Source organism: Prunus mume, linkage group LG6 (assembly GCF_029339155.1).
Source record: "Prunus mume cultivar Tortuosa linkage group LG6, ASM2933915v1, whole genome shotgun sequence".
Lineage (NCBI taxonomy): Eukaryota > Viridiplantae > Streptophyta > Magnoliopsida > Rosales > Rosaceae > Prunus > Prunus mume.
Window position 1 is genome coordinate 4,945,717 of NC_142703.1, and position 6,657 is coordinate 4,952,373.

Sequence of the window (6,657 nt, forward strand, 5' to 3'; positions counted from 1 at the left end):
ACGGAAGTGCAATGGCACAACTATAATTATTTCAAAGTCATATTTTTTGAAAACCTGGCAACTCTCTCCCCCTGCGACTTATCTCTCCTCTCTCTCTCTCTCTTTGGCGAAGACACCACAATTTTTGACAGTTATTCCGGCGCAGTCCGGCCACCAAACTTGACGTTGTAACTTGCAAAATGCTCATATCTACCTCCTCTACATGACCCACTAAATTTCGAACCGTGAAGCAACTGGAACGAGGGTAAAAATTGCGGTTTTTCCGTCTCTGTTTCCGGCAATTTCGGCAACTCCGGCAACATAATCCGACAAGTGAGGTATGCTTTTTCATCCATTTTTTCATGTTCTAGCTGTTTCGATAGTTGGTTTGGATCGATTTGGAGTCATGAGTGTTCGATTAGAAACCTTGATTTTGTCCGACTTTGGCAGCTTTTTCCGGCCACTTCCTGGCCAAATTAGAGGTCGGCTCAGTTATAAAAGTTACCCCCTAGTTGTCCTAATCACGTAGGTATAGGTATTGTCAAGTGTTTTGCGAATTTCCCGATCGTCGGAATTTTGTCAAGCCACCTACGTGCTGCCAGCGCGTGGGCCAAAATTGGGTGGTTCATTTGGTTTTAAAATATTTCTCATGTCGTTCCGAGCACAATGGTATGCTCATATTCAAATTTGGTGATCGATTGACGATCGAACGGATTTATGCATATTAGGCGATATCCGGGTTTGTTATGTTCGGACTATTGGATCGACTCCGTTTCCGAGTATGTGGATCCATGTACCTCTAGGATCGTGTAGAAACTCGTCGGAGTTCCGGACACTCCGAACCGATGATTCAAAATTTACGTAAAACGGTGACCATCTGATCGTGCGAGCGGGAGCAATCTGACCGCTCTTATCGAGACCAAACTCTTGGGACATGTTAAGTAGGCCTTGTCAAACTTATAGGAATGTTCGATCAGAAATCGGAGGCTCCAGGCCCCGTGGGCTCAATTGGTCAATTCCGCGATCAAGCTCAATCCAGCCATTGGATCGTGACGAGACTTTTAGAATGAGCTGAACTTATGGTTATGGACCAATATGAATTGAAAAATAACAGAATGAGGTCGTGAGCCCTATGAGTACAGTCAGTTTAGATTGTGGGCTCTGTCACTCAGTTGAGGCCATTATTAGTTGTAATTGTGATTGGAGGGTTGTGTTAGAATGATATCATACTATAAAAGATTATTTAAATGTTTATGAGTTACTATGTAGTCACTTTTACTTTTTAAATATATTATATTATGTTTAGTTGTGTAGAAGATAGAAGCATGTTTTTTTCAAACTGTTGATCGCGATATTAAGGTTTCATGATTAGTACCACTTTGCAAAACCCAAGGGAAGGTGTCGTATAGTAATGTAGTTCAGAAGTCCGAGTGTCGAATCCACAGAGAGTGGTGTAAAGAAAATAATAGAGTTGAAAAAGAACAATTGTGATTGAGAAGTAGTTTTATGCAAGATTTGATTTAAAGAAAATTTAATTGATTAAAACACTAAGGCATTGGGTTTCTCTTTTAACATAAGCATGCAACTCTTATTAATTTGATCCACAAAATATTTTCCGTTGTAGTTGTTCAAAATAATTAAAGCTTTTTTTAATTTCCTTTAGAAGTATTTTAAGCATAACTTGTACCATTGGCTACAAACTATCAAAAGAAAATCTTCGTCGAAATTCTATTAATCTTAGTAATTCTATCCTCTTTTAGAAGCATGAAATTTTTTACTACATAATGGGAAAAACATGATTGAACCCATGACATAGATTATCAAACATTCATCAGTTAATTAAAAAGAAAACTACAAATTTCATTTGAACAAAAACTACAAATTCACTTTAAAGCTTAAGTTTGGATCAAACTAATAAAATTACGCACTCATATTAAAAGCTTTCTCTATAGCCTTAGCTAGGGAGTTAGTTCCCCATAAAATAAAATTTAAAGAGGAGGAAGAGAGAGCTCAAGAGAAGATTGTGAGCTTGGTGTGTCCTCAATGCTTCGGAGGACTTCTCTATTTATAGGAATTGAGAGAAGCTCATGTTGAAATCGATTGCAACCAGCCTTGAATAAACTATTATCCCACCATGCCATTCTTTCCCATTCTTTTTCCTATTTATTTGGTTTGTGCCACACTAATTCTTCATCACTTATTTGTTTATTCCCAACTACAAATTGTTTAATGCTACCAAGTCTCCATTTGATAATTCTTCTTCAGCAAGTGCGGCACCTCATGCATTCTTTTCAATTCTTTTCTTCTTCTGCTTGTTGCACTTCTTGTCATGCAAATTGAGTTGGTTTTCACAGCACACATGCCTACACTAAAATAGGAAATCATTGATCAAAGTTAATAAAATAACATTAAACCAATTTGACCAATTTGACCAATTAAAAATATAATTACATAATATTATTTAATTACCTATTATATTTGTTTTGAAATTAAATGTTAAGGGCAATAAACATGTGTTATTGTGTTATTATCATTTACATGACCAAAGTTATTTTAGTAACTTCCTTATTTTCATACTCATCTGTAACAAACTATTATATATCTGTGTTGTATATGCTCTTATTCTCTTTGTCTTGCTGCTTGAATGTCACCTTCAACTGCTTCTCCATGGTACAGCATTTACAAAACTCAAGTTTACAATTGTGCACTCCCTTCAGAAGCTTCCGTTTGTGCAACTTTTGCATGGCTCGCTCACTCATATGCCCTAGCCTCAAGTGCCAAATGAGTATCATCTTCTGAGTCCTTCTTGGTAGATATAGCTGCTCCAAAAATCATTGTTGTACCACATAGTTGACACAGGCAGTTAGGTTAACGTTGTATCTCTCCCTTCATAATCACAAGTGAACCCTTTGAGATCTTGAGCTTCCCTCTATTGGCCTTGTAGGAATAGCCATTCTTGTCAAACGTACCGAGAGAGATGAGATTCTTCTTCAACTTTGGTATGTACTTCACCATACCCAATGTCCTAACCACGCTGTCATACATCTTCACCTTGATTGTACATGTTCCTTCAACTCTACAAACTGAGCCATCCTCCATCATAACTTCGCTGCCGTAGTCCACCTCATATGTGTCAAACCAAGACTTGTTTGAACACATATGATATGAGCACTCGTAATCCAAAATCCAATCAGAAGATGACACCGTGGAAGAGATAGCGAGTGCATCAGTATTAACAATACTATCAGTAAATAAAAGCTCACCATCGCTATCCTCCGCGACTCCGGCTTCATCCAGCTTCTTCACTTTGTTTCTCTTCTTTCTCCATGTAGGGCAATTCTTTTTCCAATGATCCTTTAACCCACATTCAAAACAACCCTCTTTAGCCTTGGATTTTGACCTTCCCCTATTGTTCTTCTTACCATCACGCTTGTTCGATCTACCTCGCTCTCTGGACTTTGCTACAAGACCTTCCCCTTAAGAGACTCCACCGGAACGTTGAACCATTCTGTCATGCATCAGGATCTCTTGCATGAAGTTTTTAAATATACGCAATTTAAATATCCACAACCGTTCAGCATGCACAATAATAGAATTCATGCAACCAAATTACAAATCTTTATGTCCTCGGGCCTCTTATAGCAAAATACGTTATCATATTTCAAAATAACTTAATTGGACAGCTTTTCAATCACTTGTTCTTGCGGCTGCACCTAGTAACTCAAGTTTGCCTACATACCCTTACTAAGAGATCAAGCCACACATAGTTTTTTCTCCTTGTTTTGTTGACAAGTTACCTTATGTTTTGCAAAATCAAAAGTGAAAAGGAATTGAAAAGGAAAAGAAAATAATGAGAGGAGAATAACTTTTTAATTGGAAAAGAAACACGAGGAGAAGAAAAACGGGTACATAAAATCAAGTATGACATAGTAAAATAAAACTTCACTTAAGAAAATAATCGTGAATTATACAAAATCCATAAAACTTAGAAAACTCTTAATCCTTGTCTCTTAAGTAAGAAAACATATATTAAAACCAAGCTCAAAAATACAAAGATAAAATCCTCAATTTTAGTTTAAAACATCTCAAAACTTAAATACCCTCCACCTAGGCGTACTGCCATTTGTGATCCGTCAATTCCATGATTTTATATTTATTTCCCACATTATACTGTCAATTCATTGTGTCACATAATAGGACACATCCTCGCAAGCCTCGGTAACACAAAGTCAACATGAGCCACATTCATCGCAGAACTCAGGGAACATGTAGTCAGCCCGAGAATGCACATCCTCACAGAACTCGATGGACATGTAGTCAACCCGAGAACGCATATCCTCGCTCCACACGGTTGAGGCGTCCCCGAAACCCATGGGACATTGTCATAAAGGACAAACTGTTTCAATGGCAATAGAGCCGGGGGGGGGGGGTGGTACTCACACGGTGGGTTTGAAAACCATATTCCGAAACCTATATCAACTTTCCCAAGATCAATTCTCAACTACATTTAATATATATATATATAATTTAAACATATAATAAGACATTTAATTAATTTCTCGTCCACACCAAAATCTAATTTAATAAACCGTTCCCAACTTTACACAACCAAACATAGTATAATGCCTTTAGAAAGTAAAAGCAATTACCTAAAACCTCATGAAAATTTGAATAAACCCATATCACCCAACCATATACTTTAATAATACTCATAATAATAAATACATAAATAACAAGATAAACTTCTAATATATGAATAACACCCAAGAATATTGTAAAGCACTATAACCTAACTCATAATCCAAATGTAATCAAAATAGTTCACAAACAATCAAGCCTCATTTACACAGTCGTTCTAGCACTTCTCGAAGGGTGAAACTATCTCGGAAGACTCATGGTCAACCGAGGGTAAAACTTTCTAAATTGGGTCAACTGGGCCTGCGGGTTCCTACAGGCTCAACAAGGTTTACTATACCTGTCCTGCAAGTTTGGTCTGAATCGAACGGTCGGATAGTTCACGATCGCACGATCAAACGAGTATTGTCTATCTAAACTTTGAATTATTGAATCGGAGTTTCCGGGACTCCGATTCTTGATTCGCGACTTTCTACACGATCGTAGAGGTGCCTAGATAAAAAATTTCAAATTTGAGTCGATCAAACGGTTTGATCATAACGAACTTGGATAACGCCTAACGTGCGATATCAAATCGACAATCAAACATTAACCAAATTGAAATCCAAGCATACTGTCGTGTTTGGGACGACATGAAGATCATTTTAAGACTAAGAGGGACACCAAACCACCAGTCAAGACCTATACCTACATGATCAGAAAAATGAATGGAGCAGCTTTTGTTCTTGGAGCAACCCCAAAACGTGACCGGAGGTTGCTGGAATCAAGGCCAAAACTTCTATCGCTTAATTGACACTCAAAACGCAGAAATTGAACCTAAACAACCCAACCATCATCTAGAACACATTGAGAGAATGAGAAAGCATACGTAGATCGAAGAAATTGGTGGCTGAAATTGCTGGAACGAGCGACGGATAGTTTTGGCAAAAAGATTTTTTTGTTAATTTTCACATCCAAAATCTGGAGAATTCTTAGGCTTTCAAGGGTAGATATCATATGGGTTTTGTAAAGGAGGAGGAGAACGACTTTCGTGAAGGAAGTGCTACCAACCGCTTGTCGGACGGCGCGAATTTGGCGAAGTGGCGGATGTGCGAGAGAAAATAAAAAAGAAAAAGTTATTTCGAGGAGAGAGAGTGTCATGAGGTAGGGGAGAGAGAGAGAGAGAGAGAGAGAGAGCTGCCATTTTTTTAAAAAAATATGACTTCGCAAAAATTACAATTGTGTCACTACCCTTCTTTTGATCGCAACTTATTTGTTACAACTCCGATTTGAGCTCCATTACGTGTCTACGAACTCATCTCGACGTGCTCTACGCAACGGTACTGCTAAAATCCTCATATTCATTCCCGAACAAAAAGTCAACTTTTAAACCCAGTAAAATATTCTCGGTTAAAATTGTCTTTTACTTGAATATTTTATTAATTAAATTAGGCTAGAAATAGCCAAAATAATAGGAAAACCAAGTCAGAACATGCCAAGGATCCGCGCTGGATTCGCATATGCTCCTCTAGCGCCTACACTTCCGCTCGAGCTCTAGAGTCCAGACTTGCTTCCTTTCTTCCTTCTTTAGACGAGCCAACATCAATAGCTTGACACAAAAGTATTTCTAGTTGCATCTACACTTGGGAAAAATGACAATCAATTATCCACAGTGAGTCTGGAATTTCTACCTTTTTGTTTCTTTCATCATATGGTTGCATTCCTTTTGATAGGTTTTGTTTTCTAGTAGCTCCCCTGTTCTGAAAATAACATTTGTAATCATTCGTTATAGACCAGTCCACCAACAACTAGATGATCAAGCATCCCTGGATATATATATATATATATATATATAATATAAGTGGGTTTCTGTTGCTAGAATGACTTGCTAGAGATGCAAGCCAGTAGCCATTCATCATACAGATTAATAGAGCCAAAATGACTTTCTAGAGATGCATCAAAAATTGATTATAATTCACTGTTTAATCACCCTAGATGAAGGTTAAAAAAAAAAAAAAAGTTGCGCCATTAGAGTTTGAATTTTCTGGTGGGAAAGTAAACATG